At 40.6% G+C, this 13,173-nt stretch overlaps 1 pseudogene; it reads left to right on the top strand.

Moving 5' to 3' along the window:
- LOC129085749 (PRELI domain-containing protein 1, mitochondrial-like) overlaps positions 1 to 1,120 on the top strand; it is a 124,778-nt pseudogene extending 123,658 nt beyond the window's left edge.
- The last annotated feature ends 12,053 nt before the right edge of the window (positions 1,121 to 13,173 follow it).

Genomic DNA, 13,173 nt, shown 5'->3' with positions numbered 1-13,173 from the left:
ATGTTATTTTTCTTAAATGCTCAAAGGAAAAAAAAAAGGAATCCTTGAACTAGAAAAGCATAATGTCTAAATAAGAAATTCAATGGACAGTCTGCATAATTGAATGTGTCATAGATAACAAGTGGAGATGTAGCAAACTCCAAGAAATCTCTCAAAATATGGCACAAAAAGACAAGATAGTAAATATGAGAAAAAAAAGGAGAGAGTTATAGGGTAACTGAGTAATAGGAATTCTCGAAGCATAAGACAGAGACTACAGTAAGGAGGAGATAACAAAAGATGTAACACAAGGAAAGTTCTCGGAACCAAAGACACTACATGAGTCTTTATATTTAAAAAACCCATTAAATGATGAGCATTATGATTTAAAAAGAAATGAAGAAAAAAAGACCCATTTCTGCATGCCCCCTCCCCCAACTCCCACCCCAAATATGCACCCCTGAAGCTGCATGGGTGCTGATCTCACCCTGGCCAGGAAGATAGTAAAGTATTTAGCACACTCTGGAGTTCCTGGACCCAAGTGTTTGCTGCCTTCTGGCAGTGGTACCTGAATCCCTCTAGCAAACTTGACCTGAGAGAAGACATAATGCACCAGGACATGACCTCTGACCAGAAGCTCCTGTCCCAGAGAATCCTGACCAAAACTAACAGGTTGCCCCGCGGGGCTGCAAAGCCAAGTGACTATTTCCTACCACTGTTGCTCACTTGGTGTACATCCTAGAGGATTCCATTGTGGACCCACAGAATGAGACCATGAGTATTTTCAACTGGAACATCAACCACACCCAGCTGATGGTGGTGGAGGGACACGTGTACACTGTGTGAGGATGGGTGGAAATCAACTGGGAGCTTGGGTCTCCTCTAGCTTATTTGACATCTCCAGAGCTGTCCAGAATTTGATCTCACCCAGCTCAAATGCAATGTGACCAAGATGATGAAGGGTTTTAAAAACATTTTGGCCCAGCTGCAAGGTGAGGCCCCGTCCAAAACTATTGTTGAGACAGCGAAGGAAGCCAAGGGGAAGGCAAAGGAGATGGCACTGGCAGCTACAGAGAAGGCCAGGGACCTTGCAGGCAAGGCAGCCACCAAGAAGCAGAAGCAGCAGCTGCAGTTTGTGTAGCCAGCCCAGGCCCTGGAGCAGCGGCACACCAAACCACCGGCTGCACTCCCTCTGTCTTTGCCCCTTGTACTTTATTATTAAAAGTCACCTTCCAGCCTCATCTCCTGTCTGGTTTGTGGGTTGGGGGTGATGTCTGTTTGGTATCTCCATGTGACCCACATCTGCATGGGGCCTGCTTACTCCCGCATTGGATAGCTGAGGAGAGAGATGCCCTGACTTACCTGGGGTCACAGGCAGTGCGCAGGCACAGGAGCTGTAAATGCTAGACTGTGAGCGCCAGCAGGGCAGGGACCTTTGTTTTGTTCTCTGCTGTGTCCCAATCACGTGGAACACTATCTAGCACATAGTAGGCACTCAATAAATATTTGTTGAATTCAAAAAAATTTAAAAATTTTTTAAATCCATTTCACCTTAACAATCTGAGAATATTCTCTTTTGAGGAAAATAGGCTGGGGACCAGGATTAATTTATTTCTATTTAGGTCTAACAACAGATTCCTTGGTTTGTAGTAAATATTTGCATAATCATAGGACCGTTTTTGTTAGTTTTTAATTTTATTAACCGTATCACAAACTAAGTAAAAAAAACATAATGATCACAAAACAAAGTGCAAATATGAACTTTAGCAAGGTGAAAATAACATTATCAAAAGTGAGAGAAAAGAGGAGAGGTAGAAGACCATGTAAGTAAATTAATCTAATTTTTCACAGCAGAAAATAAATAGAAGTCTAATTTCAATAAATCAAAAACTAGAAGTTTTAACATATGAGTATATTAATTAAAATTACAAAGATGTTCTTTGTACTAAACAAATGTAACTAACAAAACCTGAGGATGGAGTGGAGGATGGGAATGAGTAATACTGCAATTGCTCTAAATACTCCATGTTCCATAGCAAGGAGTCAATAGATGTGGTCCAAAGTTCATAGATCAATAGATAGAAGTACACTGTTTAAAATTATAATGCTAACTATGATAAGAGTTAAAGAGGGAAACTTTTCATGGTGATTACCTATGGGTAACTTGTTGTCTTGCATGATTATGTTTTTTACTAGTCTTCACTTTTCTAATTTAAAATAATTAATATAAAAGCTTTTGGTTATGTGCCCTTCACAGTCCCAAGGCCAAGAGAAATCATCTCTTTTGAAATATCTCTTTTTGACAAATTGGTCCATCTACCAAATTGGAATTATTCACTTTAGCTCCAAGGAAAACCCTCCACTGACTGAGCAGCTCGCTTTGGCTGGGCTGTGTGGCAGAATGAAAGCTTTTAGAGAGCCTGGAACACCTTACATGGTGAGCTACCATCGACCATACACCTTCCATATTAATATAGTGACAGGGACAATCAGCAGCCACAAAATCATTCTTGTGGTAAGACTCCCCCCTTTCAAATGTGTTACTTTCTCATGCAGGAATTATCCACAGGGATAGATATGGACAAGATTATAATCCCCACATTGTAGAGATTAAACAGGGGTGTAAGAAATTAAGTAACTTGTCCAGGACTTAAACCCAGGTAGCCTAATTTCATCACACTCCCTCGTCACCTCTCTATAGGAGGAAAGGATTTTTACATTGCTCAAGGCAAGGAAATGAAAAGGCTACAGCATTTGTTTACTAAATAACAATGAGGCTGATGAGAAAGCCATCAAGCTCCACCATGTATAGATCTGCAAACCATTACAAATTCAATTTAACAGAAGTTTGAGGTTAAACAACAAAATAGTTTGATTTCAAAAACCAAAACATTTTTCTGTAAGTTGAAATGACCTTAGAAAATGTATCTATTTATAGCTTTTTCTCTATTATGTATAGATATAAAAATATGCTTTTAGGCATAACTAAGTTTATAGTTATTCGTGACCACTTACGTAGTTGGTGCATTATCCATATATTTTGCAATTTGTTCTTTCATATAATGTTATTAATTTCCTTTTGTTTTTTACCTTTTCAAACCATTCCCAGTTTCCTCAATTGTCATTAGTACCTGTTTCACTAAAAAATTTTAACTGAATAAGGTTCACTAAATTTGTGTTATTTTCTGGGCATTTCACTGCCCTCTGTTATGCATGTTTCACACCAACAACAACAAAAACAGAATCAATGTTAGAAATATTCTGTTTCTATTCTATTCTATTCTATTCTATTCCATTCCATTCCATTCTACTCTATTCTATTCTATTCACAATTATATCAGATTTGAATAGCATTAACTTAACTTGGAAAAAACCTTCATCTTTATCAAGGGAACTTTTTTCCTATTTGGATGTGGAAAAGTTTTCTTTAATATTGTTACATTGGTTTTATAATAAAAGGAGGGATAGGAATGAAAAGATATTACATGTATTCTCTAAAACACAACTGGTATCCCTGAACAACAACAAAAAAATTTTGTCTAAAAGAATAAGCCAATTGGCTGAGACTTGGTGGGTCATTTTTGGACCCGAGCCTCTGCCGTTCCTACTTCCTTTACACCCAGGGGAAGATTGTTCGTTTCACAACTGAATACTTGAGAGGAGCTGCCACATGAAGTTCAAGTTCCTTTCCAGTTATGCACCATTCTGCAAAAATGAACAGTCTGTGGAGAGCTTAGAGCTAAGAGAAGAATAAGAATAATCCAGTGCCTGATAGTAAAACAGATAATGGTTACTGGGTGGAAAAAAGTAGAAGCTCCCCTTGGGTTGAGTATGGCTGAATCTTTAGCTGGGCTATGTTTTCTCCTAAAGTTAAAGACTTACAAACAAGGAAGTCAGAGAGATTCCCAGAGGCAAGTTTTTCTCCCCAAAACTCTCCTCCCACATTCTTACATCCTGGCACTCCGTCACTGAGCCTGAAATCTGCAGCTAAAATTTTAACCCTTGGGAAAGAGATTTCTGCTTTAGTGAGCCTTCTTCTCAACATAAATAGCCCTGAAGCACTAACAAATGAAGCTATTGTCCATACTCTCTGGGATGAGCTTGTTAAGTAGTCTCCTTCAAAATAAATTGTAAAAGGAAATGGCTGGACAAAAAGAGGGAAGTTTTGATGAGTGATGAAATTGGAGGGCCATGCCTGGAGCTTAAGGCGCTGCCCAGGGCCAGGAAGGGGAAGGAACCTGACCTTTACTGAATGATCAGGTCTCCCAGGCACTGCCTTAGGTGCTTTACATATAGCCTCATAGCAGCCCCATGAGCAGAGGTATGTCTCTATTTTCCAGATAAGAAAATAAAAGCCCAAGGAAGTTCTATATCTTGACTATTTCAATTATCTATTACTGTGTAACAAACAACTCCACAATTCAGTGGCTTAAAGCAATAATTTATTAGTTCTCACAATTTGTGGGTTGGCTAGGGCTCATCTAGACAGTTTTGATGGTCTCACTTGGGCCCGTCTCTTGGACAGCAGATGGGGCTAGAATGTCTAAGATGCCTCATTTATAGGACGGGTGCCTTGCTGGGAATGGCTACAAGGCTGGGGCAGCTGGGGATCATTGTAGGGCCTGTCTCTCTCCTCATTTCTCCAGCAGGAAAGCCAGGCTTTTTTTTTTTTTTTTTTTAAGATTTTATTTATTTATTTTTAGAGAGAGAGAGAGAGAGGAAGGGAGGGAGAGAGAGAGACAGAGAAACATCAATCAGTTGCCTTTCTCACACACCCTGACCCAGCCCACAACCCAAGCATGTGCCCTGACCAGGAATCGAACCCATGACCTTTCGCTTTGTGGGACGAAACCCAACCAACTGAGACACACGAAGTCAGGGCAAATCCAGACCTCTTACATGATAGCTCAGAGCTTTGAAGAGAAGGAAGCAAAAGCTGCCAGTTCTCTTAAAGGTGAGGCCCAGAACTGACACAGAGTCATGTCCACCGTAAATCTATTGGTCAAAGCCAGTCACAAAACCAGCCTAGACGCAGCATCACCTCTCAACAACAGAGTATGGCAAGGAATTTGCAACTGCTGTTAATCTACAGTGTTGCTCAATATCAAACAGGGGCAGCAGACCTAGAATTTTTGAGCAGCCTCAGTGCTCATGGACCCGTTGGGTGTGGGATGGGGATAATGCTGTGATGAGGTCTCAAGGCTGTCAAGAAGTTCAAGGGTGAGAAGGACACAAGGCAAGGACAAGGACAATGAACAGCTTGAGGGGAAACTGCTGAGCAATGTCCCCAGGAAGACTAAGAATCTATTCTGGCCAGAACAGATTAGGGAGGTGTTCTTTATTGGGCCAAGGCTTCAAGCAGAATCAGATCTCCAGAGAAATTGATGGAACATTGGACAAGCATTTTGAGTTAGGTTGTATCTTCACTTGACGAGCCATCAATGGCAGGTGAGGCAAAAAAATATGCACATGTGTCTGATCTTATTCTGTGTGCCCTAAAACACTGAATGCGTCCTCTACTCACACGCATTAGCCTTTTACTTCAGGACAATCCTTTTTGTCCATCTTCAACTCATTCATTTATTAACTCATAAGACAAGTTATCATTGAGCACCTTCTAGGGTCAAATACTGTGCTGTGAGCTGGGATACAGCAGTGAACAAAACAGAAAATTCTGACCTTTATGGAGCTAACATTTTTTAACGAGAGTGATAGGAGAGTACAGAAAATAAACAGGTAAACTATGTAGCATCTCATAGGGTGATACAAACAGAACTAGAAACTGCGTACTGAGGCGGGAGCAATTTTATTTCAAATGGAGTAGTCGGAGGAGGCCTCACAGAAGAAGACATTGGAAAGGGACATGAAGAAGGTGAGAGAGTGAGCTGTCTATGCCTGGGAGAAGAGCTCCCCAGGTTGGGGGCAGGGGGTGGGATAGGCAAATTCCCAAGCAGTAGTGTACCTGGCCTACTGCTACGTTGAGAACATGGAGCAAGGGTAGAAATACTCACTCTTTGGTCTGATTCACTAATTTCACAAAATTTATTAAACACCTGCTACTTGCCAGCATTATATCCAGCATTGGGTATACAGAGATACAGAGATTGTCACTACCCTCAAGGAGGTGACAATCTAGAAAGGGAGACAGGCCGGCTAAACTCCTGACGTGGCATTTGAAACCATGACAATGGGTGTGAGCGGTGTCTCAGCAAACAAGCTGCTCAGCCGAGCTGACAGTGTCGTTCCCAGTCCATCTGCTGGTGGATCCGAGAGACAAGGGTTGTGTGTTGTGCTTGAAATAGAATCTGCCCATATCCTCAAACATTAGAGAATCACAATTTTTATTAAATGCAAATTTTATTAGGACCCTTAAAAGCAAAAGTACTGGGTAAACTGCATAATATAATCACCATATGACTATCACTTTGAATTTGTATTGCAGATACTTCCAACTACTTAATTATTTATTTTTAAAATGTATTCCAATATTTTAATTATGTTCAGTTAAGTGTACTTGAATATTTGTGGCACTCTGCATTATTTATGTTAGCGAAAAAGCAGCCTAAATCAGCTTGCTCTGGCATTCCCTAATTTGTGCTCGCACATCTCTAAAATAGATTTATACATAGCTATCAAATGGTTACTCTAGATATACTATGATTTTAAATTTTTATCTGAATTTGATTTTAATGTACCACAAAAATAAAATTTATTGTTTTTTTATACTAATAAGTGTCTTATCTGATTATTCATATTCAATATTTGCAGAATACTAACTAGAATGGCACACTCTTCAATTAAATACAAATGTGTTTCAAGTCACCAGTCCTAACCCCCAGCCCACTCCACCCTTGCCAAATTCCTGGAAATACTCTAGATTTGGATGAATCAAATTCTCTTACAGCTCAAGGGTAAAAAGTGGGGGAAACTGTATCAACTTAGAACAACACCATTACAAACAGGGAGAGGGGAGAAATTAGAAACCCCAAGGGAATTCACTATCCTATAGCAAGGAGCATAGCATATTACTGCTTAAAGAAGAATCTAGATGGAAAAGCTTACACAGATGCAGGCCCTGCTATAACTGGCCTCAAAAATAATGCGAGCTGCTCTGTTCGTTGGTATCTGTCCAATGTCTTTCTTAGTTTCTAAATTCACTTAAGAGTAATTTCTGTGTAGAGGATAAAAAATATTGAAGTTACAGTATTTCAATAACCCTCTATGTCATACAAATCCAATGGACAGACGCCCACTAAAGAGATTACAGCTTGAATACTTAATCCCAATTTGGATGTTTTTAAACAAGGCAAACCTGGTCTCAAATGCAATGTGCACAATTTAGCTAAGTATAAAATATTAATGCACAAACATGACTATAAATATAGCCAGAGAATCTGGCAGGTGGAAGCCACCCAATAGTCGTCTCTGCACATTACTCTTCCAAATCAAAGGCTGGGTGGATAATGAACGTGCCCATTTCCAGGTCGAAAGTACAGGTGGCTCGTGACAGACTTTCTCAAAGCCTGAGCTAGGGAAGCTGCTTAGAATGACACTCACTTCAAAAACTAGGTTAGCAGTTTTATTCTGACAGGGTTTGGTCTCCGAACTTCTCTTGCTTTCCTTAATCTCTCTCTCTCTCTCTCTCTCAAAAAGGACCCTATATTCTCACTGCTCAGGGATGTGGTTTATACCCAGGGCAACACAGAACAGTGTTACAAACATGGGCTCAGAGTCAGATTGCCTGGATTCAAATCTCCCCCGGCCCCACCCTTGTTAGCTGAGCCATTTTAGGGAAATTGCTTAATTTTTCTGTGCCTCAGTTTTCTCACATGTTCATTTAACACCTAGGAGCCATAATAGGATCCATGATATAAGTCATTTTGAAAATTAAAAAGCACTGAGAGCAATGCCTAGTCTGTGAGGAAAAGGTTTAGCTATGATCATTGAGGTTATACTTCTAGGTCTGCTCCGTGTGATAGTGGTTTGGGGGACCATCATCGCTCTCCTGGTGGATGCCATTGTCCACTCTCATCTCCCTCATTTTCCTTGGCCTTTGCCTTCCTCTTCAAATCACTATTCAAAGTAAGTGAGCTCAATAAACGTTTGCTGGGCCAATAAATCCCCTGGCTAATAACCTCCTAATGCAAAACCGTCACCATATCCTCAAGAGATAACATGTGAATGAAATGCTCTTGGCTACTTCTAGCACCGACCTTTTTGGGTAAATAAGATCTTACTGGATAAAATACAAAAAGAAGAAATTGAAGAAAACAGAAGAAAGGAAGGAAGGGTGGGAGCAAGCAGGGGAAAGAAGGGAGAGGGTCTGAATATGCCCTCCTGTCCTTGGGGACACTAACAACAATAATTGCAGTACAGTAGTAAAGGGTGGGGTTTCAAATGATATACAATCCTTTGTTTAACTCACACTCAAGACCTATTTGCATTTAATGCTGAATGTGACAATAAGATTATAAATTTCACATTTTAAATGTCTTGTTATCAGAACTTCACAATAATAAATACTTCAATTCTCTTCCATAAGTGGAAGTAAAATCCTCTCAACAACTAGAAATTCCAGTTAAGTAACTCCCGAGAGTTTTGTCTTTTGCCCTGGAAGCCTCAGTAATTTCATCAAAAATTGGACCTATTAAAATATCACAGTTTTAGCCTCACAAAAGTAACACTCATCCCTCCCACCTTGAGTTCCTCGCCTAACCCTGGCGGTGGCCCGTCGCAGCCGGGAAAGCTGATGTGTCTGACTCGCGCCTCTCCCCGCTGCAGTGGGAGAATTGCACGATCCACTGCCACCCAGAGGCCAGGACCACTAAGTTCTTATCCCCACTCCATGCTTCCTTGACTCTTTGACAAGTTTCCTGAATTATAAAATAGAAATAAGTTCTGCTTGGTAGGCGGTTGCATTTTTTTTTAATTTAATAAAGCACTTGAGCGTACATTCTCTCATTCTTTTATTTGCTACCCTTTGGGGATAAGTGGTATTGTTTCCCATTTAAAAGTTAGGAAGTAGAGACTAAAAACAGCTAAGGAGATGGTCCAAAATAATTCACACCAATTGGTAGAAAAGTCAGGACTCAAGTCTTGCATGCGTCCATCCCCGTTTCCCATTCCTAGAGCCCCATCACTGTTCTCATTCCCATTCACTTATTCATTTATTTACTTGTTTAACAAATACTTATTGAGTGCCAGGCACTGAGATATATACTGAAAATGCAATGGTGAGCACAAAAGATATATTCCTTTCCTCGTGGACTTTACAGTCCAGGAAGGGAGGCAGACATTATTTGATAATCATAGAAAAAAAATGGTTGATTAAAACCATGGTAATGAGATGCATGTAGGACTCTGAAAACTCTAACAACAGGATTTGGCTTAAATTAAAGAAATCAGTGATTGCTTCCTTGAAAAAAATGACTATTAGTGAGTCTCAAAGGATGGAGAATGGTAAGAAGAGTCTGCCAGACAGAATTAAAGATATATGCAAAGGCCCTGAAGTGGGAGGAAGCTTTGCACCTTCAAAAGACTCAGAGAAGGTATTTGCAGGATGTAGATGGAAATCAGGCCACATGAGTTCACGACAGGCTGTTTGCCTTTAGCATAAGAGTGATAAGAAACTGAAGGGTGACATAACTAGATTTTAATTTCAAAACGATCATTCCAACTGCAGTGTCTAAAAGGTGGATGGGGCAGGACAAGTACATAGAAATGGACCGGTTAGGAAGCTATCACAGCATCCACATGAGAGAAGGCCAGCTAAACTAGAGTGGTTGGTAGAGATGGAGAGAAATTGGTGCATCTTAGAGGTCTATGATAGGCTAAGCCAACAGGGTGTAATGGTGGATTAGATGTGGGATTATTTTGACAGTCTCCCAACTTTTCTTCCTACAACCACTATTTCCAGTCTGTAGGCCATTCCATGTGCCACTGCAAAGCAGTCTATCCTTATCTCCACAGGGAAGCAAAGAATGAATGAGAGAATGTACACAAAAGTAGAAACTTAAAGTAGAAGTTTCCTTTGAAACTTTGCTTCCTTGTGACCTAGTCCTGGGCTAGTCCCTGGCTAGTTCAGGGAGTGGTCCAGAGGTTGATGTTTGACCCCAGCTAAGCCAATCAGATTCTCTACTGAGTATTTGGAGTTGGAGCCAAGGGAACATTTATCAAACTCTGTAAATATCTGGACACATAACAAATGAGAAACAGAGAAACCCATGGGGATGGATAAAGGGGGAAAAGGGGAGAGAGGAGGGGGAGAAGAAGGAGGAGGAGGAAAGATGGCAGATGAATAAATAGGAGCAGAATTGAGAAATGAAGAGATCCCTATTTCTTTTAAGTTTTCAGTTCCATTCTGGTCCTAGAGTCTGGCTGCATTCCTCCCTCTGAGTTTCATGAGATGCCCTGGAACGCTTACAACAAATTCTCCCCTTTTTGCCTAATCAAGTTCAAGTTTTTTCTGTTGCTTGCAACCAAAGAGCTCTATCCAAAACACTTTAAAACAATCAAATGCAGCGTGGTCTAGAAGGCCATGCATTCATTTATTCTAAAATCATTTGCCAAACCAGGCAGGCACTGAAAACATAGACATGAATTAGTCACATTATTTTACTCCCAAAAGCTCATATTGAGTTGAGAAGACAGAGAAGCGAATTTGAAAAATATAAGCAACGTAAGAAAAAACACCGTGTAGGTAGTAGATTCAATGATGAAGAAGTGTGTCATGAATACTAGGTTACAAAGAAAGAGGTAGTGAACTTGACCTGGGGAAATCAGGGAAGGATGCTCAAAGGAGGTGATGCTGACAAAAAATCTTGAAACATAGATAGTGTGGATAAGGGGAAAAGGCTTTTCCCACAGAAAGAAGAGCACACACAAACATGAGAGGGATTAAACCAGCTGGTGTGTGTAGAGAACTATAATGGGTTCCATGTGCTGAAATACCTGGTTCAATGAAGGGACCAGGAGATGAAGAGTAGAGGCATCATGATAAACGTTGGGCTCAGGGCTCTTGTCTCTGAAGAGAAAGAGCTCAAAGGCCTTGTTGCCCGCTCTTAGCTCTCTCACATTCCTGAGGACAAGGGGATGACACTTGCCTCACTTTTCAGGTAAGAAAAAAGAGGGACTTGGCAGAATTACAAGGCTTGCTCCTGAGATCATCAGGGAACTTCGGGCTTGGAGCTCAGAAGTGCAGCGGCCTCTGTCTGTTCTCACTCACAGACATAGAAAGCTTCAGAAGAGGATACACCTGAAAAAGTAACCCCAACACACAGGAGTCTGAGGAAGAAAATTGGGTTTCTTGAATATAGGTAAAGAACTATTTAAAATTACATCAGGATGTGTCTCGACAAAAGAGTCCTTTTAACCATTTCAATAAGTGCTTTTTCGGTTAGGTCTGAAGACTAATCGAAATGAAAAATAGGAAAATATTTTGGTAGAAAAATTAAATATGATGAAGAGAATCCCAAAATATCATGGATCTGAAACTCAGTAAGAAAGGAGTAAAGGACAAATTCAAAGGCAGCAAAAATGTAGACAATAATGAAAGCAAAGAAAAAAAAAACAAGGCAGGTTTGTGTATATTTGTTTAGGGAGAGCAAATAATGAATTTTGAAGGAAAAGTTATACTATGATTAAATGAGATAGAATCAGATACTCAAATCAAGATGTAAAAATAAAACTAACTTTCTTAGTTTAACTTTCCACCAAAAGGTTTAGTGAAAAAAAAGTATTTTCAGAGGGAAAACAGAGCAGGTGGGACAAAGAGTGTCCATTCTTAACTATCCCAAAACAATTATTGATAATTGCCTGACCTGAATCAAATTATTTCATCCTAGAGAACCAGATGGTCCAAGCTAGTCTTTTATTTGGAGGATTTAGTAAAGTTCAAACAAACTTTGCCACCACACAAAAGTTTAATAAAGTCAGAAGGAACGACTGGTACTTTCTCTCAAGCTGTCTTAGAAGCTCTAATCCAACGGCTCTGGCAGGCCGGCCTTGGTGCCTGGCCTGCTGTCTTTTTATGTTGGATCTTGATTGAAAAATGGCTCCAGCTGTTGGAGGACTTATTAGCCCTTTCTCATTAGAACTGTGCAAGAGAAGCAAAGCATCTCTCTGAGCCTACTCAAGCACTGGGTCAACTAAATCCAACTTTAGAAAGGTATTCTGCACCAAAGAATGTCAATACAATTAACTCCAACCAACCCAGCTAAGAGATTCCCTCCTCCTAAAGGCCTTCTCAAACTTTGATGTGCCTGTGAACCAAATGGGGATCTTGCTAAAATATAGATCTGATCACTTGGCCTGGAGTGGGACCTGAGACTCTGCATTTCTAACAAGTGGCGCCCGCAATCTTGATATTGTGGACCAGACTTTGCACAGAGAGTTCTTAGAGGGTTCCCAAAGACCGGCATCTGAGCAATCACGTAAGAAATTTAAAACACGCATCAGATCCACAGGTGGATCCAAAGCATAAATGACCATAAAAATATAGAAACTTTTGTAAAGCTTTCATATCTGCTGCTACAACAATATCCCCCAAAAGAGTGACTTTCACAACGTGCCAGCTGGAGGTTGAGATAATCACAAGACTTCAGACATGGACTTTATTGCCAGGACAGATAATCATACCAAAAAGAGGAAGAGAGCCAGAAGGCATTCAAATCTCTGAGCAAATATGACTTGCAATTTATTATCATGTAAAAAGTATAAGTGGCAGCAGCATTGTGATTTTTTTTAGGATATAGAAAAATTGATAAGATCGCCGTTGAGCTGTCTCCTGCCAGTGTCCCCCCCTGCTGCACTCCCATCCTTGCAGCCCGAGACGGCTTTACTCATCTTCACTGTCAAGGGGGGTCATGTGTGATTACACAAGTTAGATAGAAAGATTGCAAAAGAAGCATGACAGGGCGATGGACCCTTTGCACCACAAGAAAAACGTTTGGGACAACGGACAATTATTATCCCAGAGGTAGGGTTGCATCTGTTGTCCCTCCATCCCTATTTAGAAAAGGAAAGGTCACAGAAATGGTAACAGAGACGCAGACTCCAGGGGAATGGCCGGGATCCTGAGGCCCAGATCTTTTTGCTCTCCCATTGATCCTTTCTATCCCTTCAGCATCCTGGACAGCCTTCCACCCGCCTTGCCAGGAAAGGTGTCTCAGCTCATATCATTAAGAGGCTTGGCTG

Source organism: Pteronotus mesoamericanus, unplaced genomic scaffold (assembly GCF_021234165.1).
Source record: "Pteronotus mesoamericanus isolate MK-2021 breed Mesoamerican mustached bat unplaced genomic scaffold, CSHL_Meso_final scaffold_31, whole genome shotgun sequence".
In the NCBI taxonomy this organism is placed as follows: Eukaryota; Metazoa; Chordata; class Mammalia; order Chiroptera; family Mormoopidae; genus Pteronotus; species Pteronotus mesoamericanus.
This window is presented reverse-complemented; position numbering and strand designations above follow the sequence as displayed.